At 49.0% G+C, this 15,597-nt stretch overlaps 1 protein-coding gene across 8 annotated transcripts in view; it reads right to left on the bottom strand.

Annotated features, from left to right (window-relative positions):
* auts2a (activator of transcription and developmental regulator AUTS2 a) overlaps nt 1-15,597 on the bottom strand; it is a 1,063,027-nt gene that overhangs the window by 524,258 nt on the left and 523,172 nt on the right. The window lies entirely within an intron of this gene.

The following is a 15,597-nucleotide window of genomic DNA, read 5'->3' as shown; positions in this document are numbered from 1 at the left end:
ACCCACGCAGGTCACGGGGAGAACGTACAAACTCCTTACAGTGCAGCACCCGTAGTCAGGATCGAACCTGAGTCTCCGGCGCTGCATTCGCTGTAAAGCAGCAACTCTACCGCTGCGCTACCGTGCTTAGAGATACAGCGCGGAAACAGGCCCTTCGGCCCACCGAGTCCGCACCGACCTGTGATCCCCGCACGTTAACGCTGCCCTACACACACTAGGGACAATTTACATTTGTACCAAGCCAATTAACCTACAAACCTGTACGTCTTTGGAGTGTGGGAGGAAACCGAGGATCTCGGAGAAAACCCACGCAGGTCACAGAGAGAACGTACAAACTCCGTATGGACAGCGCCCGCATGGGAGCAACTCTGCCGCTCCGCCACAGTGCCGCCCTCTCTACATTAAGTCAGCGATCTACATAACATTCAAAACTATTCGTGCCAAGACTATTTTTTCAACAGCTGGCAATAGACTGGTCTCCAAACTGACCCAAACAAGAATTACGCAATCCTATAGATCAATGTAAAATTACTGACTAGAATGACTAATTACTAAAATCAAGAGCATTTTATTGAGGAAATATCCTGCTCTCAATATGATGTTGATTGGGAAAGCATTTGGTAAATTTCACGGTGGCGCTGCGGTAGAGTTGCTGCCTTACAGAGCCAGAGATCTGGGTTCGATCCTGACTTCGGGTGCTGTCTGTACTGAGTTTGCACGTTCTCCCTATGACCGCGTGGGTTTTCTCCTGGTGCTCTGGTTTCCTCCCACACTCCAAAGACGGCGGGTTTGGAGGTTAATTGGCATCTAGTGTGTAGGATAGAATGGGTGATCATTGATCGGCACAGACTCGATGGGCCGAAGGGCCTGTTTCCATGCCGTGTCTCTAAACTTAAGGAAGCTTTGTTCTACAAAACTGGAAAAAAACTGGAATGCCTGAGCGACAGTCAGCTACTGTATCTCCCTGCCCCTTTATAAACCTGACGTCTTGGTCTTCATCACGAACTTCACGGTGGCGCAGCGGTAGAGTTGCTGCCTTATAGCGCTTACAGCGCCAGAGACTCAGGTTCGATCCCGACTACCGGTGCTGCCTTTACGGAGTTTGTGCGTGACTGGGTGGGTTTTCTCCGAGATCTTCAGTTTCCTCCTACGCTCCAAAAACGGACAGGTTTGTAGGTTAATTGGCTTGCAATAAATGTAAATCACCCCTAGCGTGTGTAGGATCGCTGGCCAGTGCGGACTCAGTGGGCCGAAGGGCCTGTTTCCACGCTGTGTCTCGAAACTAAACTGCACTAAAACTACATCGCTCATACAGAGAGATGTGACACAAATCATCCTCCTGTGCCAGGAAGGAGGAAAAGCCTACTCCTCTTGACACTTGTTGAGACCGCTATCGCTGATGTCTGTAATTACGTTTCCAGACTACACTCTTGTCCACCATATCCATTTCTTCTTGCAGTTAGGTCGAGGGTGAGTGACTATGGGTCTTGACGGGGACAAAGGGGAGGAAGCATTCAGTCTCGGAAATGACAAAGAGGGGAGGTTATAAAACTAGCAGAGGTATTTAAGAAGCACAGGCTGGAAATGACAGCTAACAAATGTTTGAGATACTGCAATGCTCAGGAGACATATAACCAGCTAAGGATGTGAGCAAAGGAGCTTTGGATGTGAATGACTTCAATCGATACCCTTAAAATCAGATCAATTGTCCTTTCAACGCGCAGTTTAATTTGGCCAGCAAGACTTTACATTTTAAATCAAGTGCTGCCTTTGAAAAACATCACTGCCTCAAAATGCACACCGAGGAAAAGCACTCGTTTCCCTGAAATAACGATTTCATCTGTATTTTCTCGCATCTTAGCATTTACCTTTATTTTGATTCCGACACGCTTCACTTTCATGTGGAGATATCGGACGATTGCCGGCAAAATATGGGCCTATTTGTCTTGGTTGAATGAAAGGGGTCGGGACAATTCTGTAAACCACAGATCCAGGAAAATGTCCCCAGAACTGCGCGCTAATAACAGAGATGATATGAATTTTTATTCGTTCAATGATGTTGGATGTGAATATCAAAATGGAAAAGATTACCCGCTGTTCGGTTTCAATAAAGAAGTAGTTTATGCTCGGGGTTTAAATTATTTTTTTTCAATCTTGTCGAAAGGAACTCAATGCTGTGCCGGCATATATTATCTGTGTCCTTCAGTGACCAACTAATAATAAAAGAATAAGAGCAAAAGAGGGAGGACCAAGAGTAGGGCCAACAGAGGTCAGAGGTTATGGGGAGAAGGCAGGAGAATGGGGCTGAGAGGGAGAGATAGATCAGCCGTGATTGAATGGCGGAGTAGACTTGATGTGCCCAATGGCCTAATTCTACATCTATTCCTGATGACCTTAAGGCCACTAGCGAGTGTTTATCATATCATATCATATCATATATATACAGCCAGAAACAGGCCTTTTCAGCCCACCAAGTCCGTGCCGCCCAGCGATCCCCATACATTAACACTATCCTACACCCACTAGGGACAATTTTTACATTTTACCCAGCCAATTAACCTACATACCTGTACGTCTTTGGAGTGTGGGAGGAAACCGAAGATCTCGGAGAAAACCCACGCAGGTCACGGGGAGAACGTACAAACTCCTTACAGTGCAGCACCTGTAGTCAGGATCGAACCTGAGTCTCCGGCGCTGCATTCGCTGTAAAGCAGCAACTCTACCGCTGCGCTACCGTGCCGCCGTTTACAGCCATTCAATAAGATCTTGGCTCAACCTGTGCACTATTTTCTTGTCCAATTCCGAATTATGTAATGACCAGTGCAGGGCAATCAAAAACACGAGGGGCGGCACGGTGGCGTGGCATTAGACTTGCTCGCCTCACAGCGCCAGACTCACGGGTTCGATCCTGACTACGGGGTGCTGTCTGTACGGAGATTGTACGTCCTTCCCGTGACCTGCGCGGGTTTTATGCGAGATCTCCGGTTTCCACCCCCACTCCAAAGTGCAGGTTCCCATGGGTCATTGAGTCATAGAGTGATACAGATTGGAAACAGGCCCTTCAGCCCAACTTGCCCACACTAGGCAACATATCCCATCTACACTTAGAGTCATAGAGTGAGACAGTGTGGAAACAGGCCCTTCGGCCCAACTTGCCCACACCGGACAAAATGTCCCATCTGCACTAGTCCCACTGGCTTGCATTTGGCCCATATCCCTCTAAACCTGTCCCATCCATGTACCTGTTTAATTGCTCCTTAAACGTTGCGATAGTCCCTGCCGCAACTACCTCCTCCGGCAGCTTGTTCCATACACCCACCACCCTTTATGTGAAAAGGTTACCCCCTCAGATTCCTATTAATTCTTTTCCCCCCTCACCTTAAACCAGTGCCCTCTGGTTCTCAATTCCCCCACTCTGGACAAGAGGCTCTGTGCGTCCACCCGGTCTATTCCTCTCATGATTTTATACAGCTCTGTTAGATCATGCCACATCCTCCTGCGCTCCAAGGAACAGAGTCCCAGCCTGCGCAACCTCTTCCTTCAGCTCAGACCCTTGAGTCCTGGCAACATCCTCGTAAATCTTCTCCGCACCAATTTAAAACTTAACACCATCTTTCCTGTAACACGGGGCCCAGTGAGTGAACGGAGAGATGCGAATAAGTACTCTCAGTGGAGCAATGGCATAAAAGTCAGCGATATGAAATTCACAGTAATAATGGAATAAGAATACTTCAGTCCAACAGGTCTTGTTCACCTTCAATAATGCCAGGATATTATTTGAATACAATTGCAAAGGTGGTGGTGGTGAAACCAAGGGCATTGGAGTTGTTGGTAATGGAGCTAAGGGATTTTTATCCTCAGATATACAGCAGAACTTGACACACGCCCAACAGGTAAAGTAATTCACGTCAAACATGGAGAAAAAGAGAAAGTGAAATCTGTGGAATACCTGTAGGTGCACGTTGGCGCAGCGGTAGAGTTGCTGCCTTACTGCGCCACAGAACCCGCGTTCGATCATGAACACGGGTGCTGCCCTTACAGAGTTTGTACTTTCTTCCTGTGACTGCGTAGGTTTTCTCCGGGTGCTCCGGTTTCCTCCGACACTCCAAAGACGTAGGGGTTCGTAGTCTAATTGGCTTCTGTAAATTGTCCACAGTGCGCTAGGAGAATGCTAGTGTACGGTATCTTCCTGTCTCCACTTATATCCTTCCTTTGTCCCGCCCCCCTGACATCAGTCTGAAGAAGGGTCTCGACCCAAAACGTCACCCATTCCTTCTCTTCTGAGATGCTGCCTGACCTGCTGAGTTACTCCAGCATTTTGTGAATAAATAACTACGATTTGACCCAGCATCTGCAGTTATTTTCTTATACTTCTTATATTTTCTTATACTTAGTGTACGGGATGATCGCTGGTCAATGCAAACTTAGTAGGCCGAAGAGCCTGTTTCCACACTCTTTCTCTAAAGTCTACAGTCTAACGTGTGTAAGGAGCAAGAATGGGAAGCCATTATTGATCCCATCACAGGATGAGACTGACATTGGCTGAGCCAAAATGTATTGTCCATGAATGGAGGTTGCTTTGGAGCGCAGCTCAGAGCTAACTGAATTGCTGTACATCTGAAAGCCAGAACAGGTGATGGCACTAGGGTTGCCAACTGTCCCGTATTAGCTGGGACATCCCGTATTTTGGGCTAAATTGGTTTGTCCCGTCCGGGACCACCTTCGTCCCTTATTAGGCCTGGGGGGGGGCGGGGGGGTGTAGGCCCGGACAGTGTAGGTCCAGACGCCAGGGCGCCACCTAATGGAGGTTGCGTGGCAACCCGCCTCCCAACCCGGACCACGGCCATTGGTGGAGCGGGAGCATGTGGCCGCTGGCAGTATGAGGTCACGTGGGGCGCGGGGCGGTGACGTCACCTTGTCCCTTATTTGGGAGTGAGATAGTTGCCACCCAACCCCCCCCCCCCCTTTTACCCCTAAGGCACTGGTAACCAGTGATACAAAAATCCACAAGGTCATTATTCCTCTTGTGATTTTATACACCTCTATAAGATCACCCCTCATCCTCCTGCGCTCCAGGGAATAGAGCCCCGGCCTAAAAAAAAGCTTTAAAAAAGGATTATTCTTACTCCACGCAGAACTAATAAACTTAATAAATACATTTCCCGCAGTACAAGAAAGTCAATAAAGAGCAGGAGCTGAAAATCAGCACTTTGACTTCCTTACACGACGTCTTTAAAAGAGAGGATTTAAGAAAACCACAAAAATCATTTCGATCGCTCTGCTAAAATAAGGAGACTGATCATTTTCTTGGCCTCAATCCATTTGTGTCATTGAAGCTCAGTTGATTTCCCATGTCCAATTATTTCTCTTTGCACGAAGTCTCCAGAATAGCAGATAATGCCTAGGGACGGCTGCCTGCCTAAACACAGTGTGCTTAATAGAGTCCCTGAAGTTGTCTCCATTTCAGTGCTCCTAACTAATGGGCTGTGATATTTTTCAAACACACTGCTTCGTTAACATTTCCCTTTCTCCCCCTGCTCCCCTACCCCACCTCCTGCGCCTGTTATTTCCAATTCCACACAACCTAAGTACCGTCGAAGGAAGACGGATGAGGCGCCAAAGAGCTACAACTGTGGTCCTAGGCATCTGTTACTTTCAACGCAATGACACGCCGTGTCCCCAGTGCTCGGGAGCTTTTTATTTCCCCGCCATTGCCCTCCCCCTCCTTCACTGCCCACCCCCACCACACACGTCCAGGCGCGCACCCACCCACGGGTTTCAGATTTCACGTTACTGGGAGGTAAGATCTTAATCGGATGGATCCTCGAACAGATGCTCCTTTTTGCCCGCCTAATTCCGCTCTCCCTGACCTGCCTGATCCTCTCGGCAAAGAGGTTAATCTGCACAAATCCCCCGTCAAACTGCTGGCTGATCGCAGCAGAGTGAAAGGGCCAGCCCCTGTTCCAATATCTAAAGGGGACTGCTCCTTGCCTTCTGGCTGCACTTCACACCCACCACCCTCATCTTTGGACACCACGCGCGTAGGAGGAGAGGGTAGGGCTGAAGATAGCAGTTGCCAACTATCTCACTCCCAAATAAGGGACAAGGTGACGTCACCGCCCCGCCCCCCCCCACGTGACCTCACCCAGCCAGCGGCCACGTGCTCCCGCTCCACCAATGGCGGCCGCCCAGGCCGGGAGGCGGGTTGCTATGCAACCTCCATTAGGCGGCGCCCGGGCCTCCGGACCTACACTGGCCAGGCCTACACTATCCAGACTTACAGCGTCCGGGCCTACAGTGGTCCTCCCGGGCCTAATACCGGACAAGCGCTGTCCCATACGGGACAAACCAATTTAGCCCAATATATGGGATGTCCCAGCTGATACGGGACAGTTGGCAACCCTAACTGAAGATGGCCTGGTTGGGTTGCTCCTGGGCCTAGCCAAGCCGGCCATCTGCAAGTCACGGTGCCAGGCAGAAGAGGGTGCCGCTTGAGCCGGCTGCCTGCCCCGTTTCCCGGGGTTCCATCCGCGCCTGGGTGACACTGGAGAGGGGCTATGCGCTGTTTACGGGCACCCTGGGGGTTCCCAGGACCGCTGGGCAACGCGGGGGTGGAATGCATCTTAATAAGGATGGGGAAATAGTTACTTAAGAATGATTGTTTTAATTGTGGTGGGTTTTCTTTTGAATTATTTAATATTGTAAATAGTATTGTAAATACTTGAATAAATGTAGTTTTGGTTTAAAAAAAAGTGAGAAGGCTGATTACAGTGGTTGACAGGCAACCCAGAGCTCGAGGAATGGGTTTTACCCCCTTCGATCTTTGGCTCTCCACACAATACCCCCACCCCCCCCCCCCCAGTTTAAAATTAAGCACAGCGACGGGTCGCAGGGGTGATCATAAGGAATAGGAGTAGAATTAGGCCATTCGGCCCATCAAGTCTACTCCATCCTTCAATCATGTCTGATCTATCTTAGTTTAGTTTAGTTTAGAGATTCAGCGCGGAAACAGGCCCTTCGGCCCACCGAATCTGCACCGACCAGCAATCCCCGCACATTAACTTGGACGTACGTAAATTGGATCCAAGCCAATTAACCTACAAACCTGTACATCTTTGGAGTGTGGGAGGAAACCGAAGATCTCTGAGAATAGGGCGGCACGGTGGCGCAGCGGTAGAGTTGCTGCCTTACAGCGAATGCAGCGCCGGAGACTCAGGTTCGATCCTGACTACGGGTGCTGCACTGTAAGGAGTTTGTACGTTCTCCCCGTGACCTGCGTGGGTTTTCTCCAAGATCTTCGGTTTCCTCCCACACTCCAAAGACGTACAGGTATGTAGGTTAATTGGCTGGGTTTATGTAAAAAAATTGTCCCCAGTGTGTGTAGGATAGTGTTAATGTGCGGGGATCGCTGGGCGGTGCGGACTTGGTGGGCCGAAAAGGCCTGTTTCCGCGCTGTATCTGAAATATGAAAATATGAAATACCCACGCGGTCACGGGGAGAACGTACAAACTCCATCAGGGAGCGCCCGTGGTCGGGATCGAACCCGGGTCTCTGGGGCTGAAAGCGCTGGAAGGCAGCAACTCTGCCGCTGCGTTTGCTTTCTTCGTGCATGGAGGGTTGTGGGGGTGGAGGGGGGGGGGGGGGGGGGGTGGGAGGGGGGGGGTGGCGGGGGAAGGTCTCGGTAGCTTTGGAGTAACAGAGCCTGGTTCTCTGTCTGTTGTTGACATTCTGTTGTGCCGCGATCTCAGCTCCGTCGAGAATGGAATGGCTGCCAAATCTCATCGCAAGCCCGGCTTCTGCTCTGAGTGACAAGTAGCTCTGGGATTCAGAGGCACAAAAACCTTGCGGGGCTCGACTGGAGTTAAAAAGAAAACTTTCATAGACACAGAAAACATTCACTCACCTTTTAACCTGCAACACATGCCATTTTGTGCCTCGACCACAACAGAAAGTAATACCATACCTCTGAGTAAGCAATGGGGTGAACATTCCTGTCTTTGAAACTGAAGCATTCAGGGTGGCCTTTAAACGCTCGATGCAAGGTATATTTTGAGTATTTTCTTTTACTCAGTGAAATGATTTGAATTCAAACAATTCAATTTAGAATTTCGAGATACAGCACAGAAACAGGCCCTTCGGCCCACCGAGTCAGGTTCAAATGTTCCAGGAGCAGAATTAGGCCCATTTGGCCCATCAAGTCTACTCCCCCATTCAATCATGGCTGATCTACCTTTCCCTCTCAACCCCATTCTCCTGCCTTCTCCCCATAACCTCTGACACCTGTACTTATTAAGAATCTATCAATCTCCACCTTCCAGACACATACACACACACTAGGAACAATTTCACAACTTACCGAAGCCAATTAACTTCCAAACCCACGGTGTGGGTGGGGACCAGAGCACCCGGAGAAATCCCACGCAGTCAAGGGGAGAACGTACAATAGACAATAGGTGCAGGAGTAGGCCATTCGGCCCTTTGAGCCAGCACCACCATTCAATGTGATCATGGCTGATCATTCTCAAACTCCGTACAGATCGCACTCGTGGTCAGGATTAAACCTGGGTCTCTGGCGCTGTAAGGCAACTACTCCACCGCTGTGCCACCACGCTGCCCTTATGACTTATTGAGGCAGAACTCCTGATCCCAACAATTCTGTGATTAGATCTGGGCAATGTAAAAATTCTTTCTTTTCGCGAAAGGTAAGCTCAATGTACAAATGGGATTTTAAATGCCATCTGCAGTTGGTTTTCTGAAAGGTCGCGGTGTGCCCCCAAAGGAAATAGGATGGAAGATTACAGAGAAACCGTGCACCTGAATAAGCTGCTATCAAAAGGCATCGGCACAACATAGAGAGCTGCAGAGGTCTCCCGAATGGACAGAGTGAGTTGGCATCTCTGGAAATGGATTCAATGCTCACTTGTATTGATAATAATAATAATAATAATAATACATTTTATTTATATAGCGCTTTTCATATACTCAAAGACGCTTTACAGAGATTTTGAGAACATAGGGAAATTAATAAATAGATAAATAAGTAAATAAATAAATGAACAGAGAAAGGAGACAGTAGGTGAGGTGACCTTCAGTGGTTGAAGGCAGTGCTGAACAGGTGGCAACAAAACCTCTCTCTACTTTTGATAGCAACAAAACCTCTCTCTACTCTCTCTCTCTGTTGCCAAAGATGAAATAAGCTTCATGTTTGACACATCCTTTCTCTTCAGTTATACAACTCATGCACACAACTTGTTGCCTCTAATCTCATTCTCACTCCAGCATGGTCCATCAAAAGTATGTGATGTTGCCATCAAGGGCCTTTTCTCAGGAAAGAGAAGAGGACAATTTTGTACTGCCGCGCATGGCCTGGAGAGATAGACTGTGGGGGACATCCCACCCCCAAAGTTTTCAGTTCAGTTTAGTTTTAGTAGAGACACCGCGTGGAAACAAACGCGGGGGTGTCGGTGAGGCACGGTGGCGCAGCAGTAGAGATGCTGCCTTGCAGCGCCAGAGACCCGGGATCGATCCTGACTGTACGGAGTTTGTACGTTCTTCCCGTGACCTGCGTGGGTTTTCTCCAGGTGCTCTGGTTTCCTTCCACACTCCAAAGATGTACGGGTGTGTGGGTTAATTGGCTTTGATAAAAATTGTAACTTACCCCTGGTGTGCAGGATAGTGCCAGTGTGCGGGGATCGCAGGTTGGCGAGGACTCGGTAGGCCGAAGGTCCTGTTCCTTAGCTGCATCTCTAAAACCAAACAGGCCCTTCGGCCTACCGAGTCTGCGCCGACTACCGATCCCTATCTAACCTGGCACTGGAAGCAATTAACCTACAAACCTGCACATCTTTGGAACGTGGGAGGAAACCGGAGCGTCCAGAAAAATCAGGGAGAACGTACAAACTTTGTGCAGACAGCACCCGTAGTCATGATCGAACCCAGGTCTCTGGCGCTGTAAGGCAGCAACTCTACCGCTGCGCCACCATGCCTTGGCTAAACATGTCACAGAATTCACTGACACATTAAGAAAACATGAGATCAACATCTCTACTTTGTATAGCGATTCCACCACTCGTTTGCAACAACCACTTTAGCAATTAGATGTTTAAAAATGGTCCCAAAACTGGCCAACTGCGGAATATTCCGGATCCTCATTGGATATAATGAGTGGTTATTTCAAGGGTCAGGCCAAGAGTGTTTTATTGTCAAATGCCCCAAACCAGAATTACCTTCTTATTTGCACTGCCATGGTTTGATTGTAATCATGTATTGTCTTCCTGCCGACTGGATCGCGCGCAAAACAACTTTTCACTGTACCTTGTTACACGTCACAAGACCTTAAGTCATAAGACCTTAAGTCATAAGTGATCGGAGCATAATTAGGCCGTTTGGCCCTTCCAGTCTACTCCGCCAATCAATCGTGGTTGATCTATCTCTTCCACCTAACCCCATTCTCCTGCCTTCTCCCCATAACCCCTGACACCCATACTAATCAAGAATCTCTGTCGTAAAAAAAATCCACTGACTTGGCCTCCACAGCCTTCTGTGACAATGAATTCCACAGATTCACCACCCTCTGACTAAAGAAATTCCGCCTCATCTCCTTCCTAAAGGAACGTCCTTTAATTCTGAGGCTGTGACCTCTGGTCCTAGACTCTCCCACTAGTGGAAACATCCTCTCCACATCCACTCTATACGTGACATTATACGTGACACGTGACAATAAACTAAACTGGACGGAAGCTAAACAGAATGCTTGCTTTCTTTAATATATAACAGTGCAATAAAAATCCACTGTCAGATCAGAACATTCTACTTCGGCCAAATTTAAACAAATCTGAAACAAAAATGTATTAGAAAACCCCATGGAAGTTATCTTTATATAAAATCCACTTTTTTTCTTATTAATGATAATATAAAACTCTAAAAATATTGATATGCAATCTTCTTATTACAACCAGCCCTTGGCTCTAAGCAAATTCTCGTCTATATTGGTTTCATTATCAAACTAACAGTCTTGCTGTGATGAATCCTTGGTCTGGAAGCAATGGTAGTAAGTCAAGATAATTGAGTTTGTAGTGCCCACTGGGGCATTAAGCAATCAGTAGAAAGTCACATCTGGGTATTTGTCTCATCGATGAAGATAAACCAAATCACAAGTGGGACGCCCTTTGGAAATAGCGTACACTCGTGTACAAGAACAATAACAGCATTTAACGCAGTTTAAACAGAATCTGGAAGATGCTGGTGTGGACGAGGACAGAGTGGGGAGATGAAGGGGGGTTGAGGGTGGAGGGGAGATGGAGGGAGGGAGGGGAGAGAGAGAGAGGGCGGGGGAGAGAGGGGGGGGGAGAGAGGGAGTGAGAGGAGAGAGAGAGGAATGGAAAGGGGAGGGAAGGGAAGGAGGGCAGAGAGAGGTAGGGCGGAGAGAGGGGGGGGCGGAGAGAGAGGGGGCGGAGAGAAGGGGAGGACAGTGGGGTGGAGAAAGGGAGGGCGGGGAGAGGGGGCGGAGAGAGGGAGCGGGCGGAGAGAGGGAGCGGGCGGAGAGGGGGGTGGAGAAGGGGGGTGGAGAAGGGAGGGCGGAGAGAGGTAGGGCGGAGAGAGGGAGGGTGGAGAGAGAGGGGGTGGAGAGAGGGAGAGGACAGTGGGGTGGAGAGAGGGAGGGCGGAGAGAGGGAGGGTGGAGAGAGAGGGGTGGAGAGAGGGAGAGGACAGTGGGGTGGAGAGAGGGAGGGCGGAGAGAGGGAGGGCGGAGAGAGGGAGAGCGGAGAGAGGGGGCGGAGAGAGGGAGCGGGCGGAGAGGGAGCGGGCGGAGAGGGGGGGTGGAGAAGGGGGGGTGGAGAGGGGAGGTTGAGAGGGGGGTGGAGAAGGGGGGGTGGAGAGAGGGAGCGGGCGGAGATGGGGGGTGAAGGGGGTGGAGAGAGGGAGGGTGGAGGAGGGGGGAGGGGGAAGAGGGAAGAGTGGAGGGTGGAGTGGAGGACAGGGGGTGTAGGGGGGGAGGAGGAAGAGGGGAGAGGGGAAGAAGAGGGGAGAGGAAGAAGGGAGGGGAAGAAGGGAGGGGGAAGAGGGGAGGGGAGGAAGGGAGGGGGATGGGAAGAGGGAGGGGGATGGGAGGGGAAAGAGGGGAGGGGAAAGAGGACAGGGGTAGAAGGAGGAGAGAGTGCAAGTTTTGAGAATGAGCTTTAAATCTTTGATGGCCCCGAAGCAGATATCAAGTCAAAGGCTAATTATAACTGTGGTGGGGTGGGGGGATCCAGTAATAACCTGGATCAGAGAAGGAAGTGTCTCTCCCAGGAAAATGGGAGTAGTTATTCAATATCAGGTGAAGCCAGGTTTCGAAACAAAAGATCGACACAAAATGCTGGAGAAACTCAGGTAGCATCTCTGGAGAGAAGGAATGGGTGACGTTTCGGGTCGAGCCCCTTCTCCAGACTTCTACCTCGAAAACGCAAGTCCACGTGCTCAACCAATCTGCCGCAGGCCATGCCGATGCACAATCCTTCACTGAAGTCAATGGACTGAAGTAAATCTGCATTCCTTAGGATATCTTCCACAAACATCATGTGGGGCTATTAAATCTCCGCATGCCAAGGTTTCCTTTGAGGACTTTTTCAAAAATTCCTCCTGCACTTCCAGAAATTGGAAACCAAATCTTTTTCTCGCTTTGATCTCACTGAGTTTATTTACTTAAACCTAAAATGGCCAACTGCCAAATTCCTCTCACTCACCATTATGCCCTTGCCAAGCGCCACTGGTTCCTGGCGAATTAACTTCAAGATCCTAATCCTAGTTTTTAAATCCTTCCACAAACCTTGCTCTCTACCTTTTCTTTGAACAATCAAGCCCATCCTTAAATTTTTCTAGCTGCAATCCACACCTTCAATCATTCCGGTCAGCTTCTTGTGATCCCTATTCAATAGCTTCATGGGCATCCATCTCAGTTTGAGTGTTTGGGATTAGTCGTTTGATTTTAATAGACAATAGACAATAGACAATAGGTGCAGGAGTAGGCCATTCAGCCCTTCGAGCCAGCACCGCCATTCAATGCGATCATGGCTGATCACTCTCAATCAGTACCCCGTTCCTGCCTTCTCCCCATACCCCCTCACTCCGCTATCCTTAAGAGCTCTATCCAGCTCTCTCTTGAAAGCATCCAACGAACTGGCCTCCACTGCCTTCTGAGGCAGAGAATTCCACACCTTCACCACTCTCTGACTGAAAAAGTTCTTCCTCATCTCCGTTCTAAATGGCCTACCCCTTATTCTTAAACTGTGGCCCCTTGTTCTGGACTCCCCCAACATTGGGAACATGTTTCCTGCCTCTAATGTGTCCAATCCCCTAATTATCTTATACGTTTCAATAAGATCCCCCCTCATCCTTCTAAATTCCAGTGTATACAAGCCTAATTGCTCCAGCCTTTCAACATACGACAGTCCCGCCATTCCGGGAATCAACCTAGTGAACCTACGCTGCACGCCCTCAATAGCAAAGGATCCATCTGGCTAAGAAAGTGCCTGCTGGTCCCATGGACTACAGTCATTCTCATATCCCCAAGAAGAAATCTGACTAAAACAATTGTGCGGCACGGCGGCGCAGCGGTAGAATTGCTACCTTACAGCACCAGAGACCCGGGTTCGATCCAGACCACGGGTGCTGTTGTCTGTAAGGAGATTGTACGTTCTCCCCGTGACCTGCGTGGATTTTTTTTACGGGTGCTCCAATTTCCTCTGACTCCAAAGACATACAGGTTTACAGGTTGTGAAGAAAAAAACACGGCAGACGCTGGTTTAAATCAAAGGTAGACGCAAAATGCTGGAGTAACTCAGCGGGTCAGGCAGCATCTCGGGAGAGAAGGCATTCCTTCTCTCCTGGGATGCTGCCTGACCCGCTGAGTTTCTCCAGCATTTTGAGTCTACCTCAGGTTTGTAGGTTAGTTGGCTTTGGTAAAGACTGTAAATTGTCTTCCAGTGTGCGTAGGATAGTGCTAGTGTACGGGATTCACTGGTTGGCACGGACTCGGTGGACCGAAGGGTCTGTTTCCACTCAAAATGCTGGAGTAACGGAATCGAGGACCAGAGGAGATAGGTTTAAGGCAAAGGGGGAAAGATTTAATAGGAATCTGAGGGGTAACGCAATCACACAAAGGGTGGTGGGTGTATGGAACGAACTGCCAGAGGCGGGAGTTGAGGCAGGGATTATCCCAACGTTTAAGAAACAGTTGGACAGGTACATGGATAGGACAGGCTTGGAGGGCCAAACACTGGCAGGTGGGACGAGCGTAGATCTGCATCCACGCTGTATCACCCTCTGACTTGATAACTCAGCGGATCAGGATATAAGATATTTAAGTTTCTGGTCCTCTAGTGCAGCTAGTCCAGATGTCTTTTTTTTCCTTTCCACATCCAACGTTTTGCTAATCTCTGAAGGGGAAATGGAGTGGTGGTTCAGGCCATCTGGTTGACATACAATGGAAGCACGTAAATTGGTCTCTGACGGCCCACTAACACCTTTTCACCCATTACTTGACTGAATTTATTATTCAGATTACGAGATTGTGAATTTTAATCCTTGCCAGTTAAATTTCCTTCCTTGAAAATCCCTAACAATATTACTTCAAGATGCCTATAAAGTGATTTCCTCCATTAACTGGGACACGACAAGTTGGAACCAAATGTGCAATACCCTCACTTCTACGTTTCAACATGAGAAAAACAATGAGCAATCAGGATCAATGGAACATACAGAGGGGCTGTTCAGTCTCACATTACTGAGACGGGCCTGTTGCTTGTAGTTTAGTTTAGTTTAGCTTAGAGATACAGTGTGGAAACAGGCCTGTCAGCCCACCGAGTCCACACCGACCAGCGATTCCCCGCACATTGACACTGTCTTACCCACCTGCACATACTAGGGACAATTGACACTTCTACCACGCCAATTAGCCTACAAACCAGGGCCGTCTTAACGCATGGGCCTGATGGGCACTTGCCCGGGGCCCCACGAGCTTATATGTTTAATTTTATCGACCATTTACAATTTTTATTCCTGTGAGTAGTTGTCGTAGGGGCCCCAGTATACTGCTTTGCCCGGGGCCCATAATGCTGTAAAGACGGCCCTGCTACAAACCTGTACGTCTTCGGAGCGTGGGATGAAACCGAAGAACTCGGAGAAAGCCCACGCACCGGTCACGGGGAGAACGTACAAACTCCGCACAGACAGCACCCGCAGTCAGGATTGAACCCGGGTCTCTGGCGCTGCATTCACTGTAAGCCAGTAACTGTACCGCTGCGCCACCGTGACTGCCCACTCTGGCAGCATTCATGCTACCTACACGCATTCTCAAAGATAACTCCAGATATGGATAAAAGGTTGGCTACTCACAACCAAAGAATAAATGTAAAAGTAATCTCCCGCCCGTACCTGCTCGTAAGTTCGTAGTTGTGTTGACAGAGGCAGTGCTTGCTTTTATTCCTGCACAAAACCCACCCTGGAGTTAAATATTCGCCCGGCAATGTGCTTGAAAACCTCGCCTGTGGGCTTCACAAACACATCGTTTCACATCTTTAGTCATGGCCGAGATCCAAACACAAAACAAAATAATAA

This window comes from Rhinoraja longicauda, chromosome 26 (genome assembly GCF_053455715.1).
Source record: "Rhinoraja longicauda isolate Sanriku21f chromosome 26, sRhiLon1.1, whole genome shotgun sequence".
Taxonomy (NCBI): domain Eukaryota; kingdom Metazoa; phylum Chordata; class Chondrichthyes; order Rajiformes; family Arhynchobatidae; genus Rhinoraja; species Rhinoraja longicauda.
The sequence above is the reverse complement of the archived record's forward strand: the minus strand, read 5'-3'. Positions and strand labels throughout refer to the sequence as shown.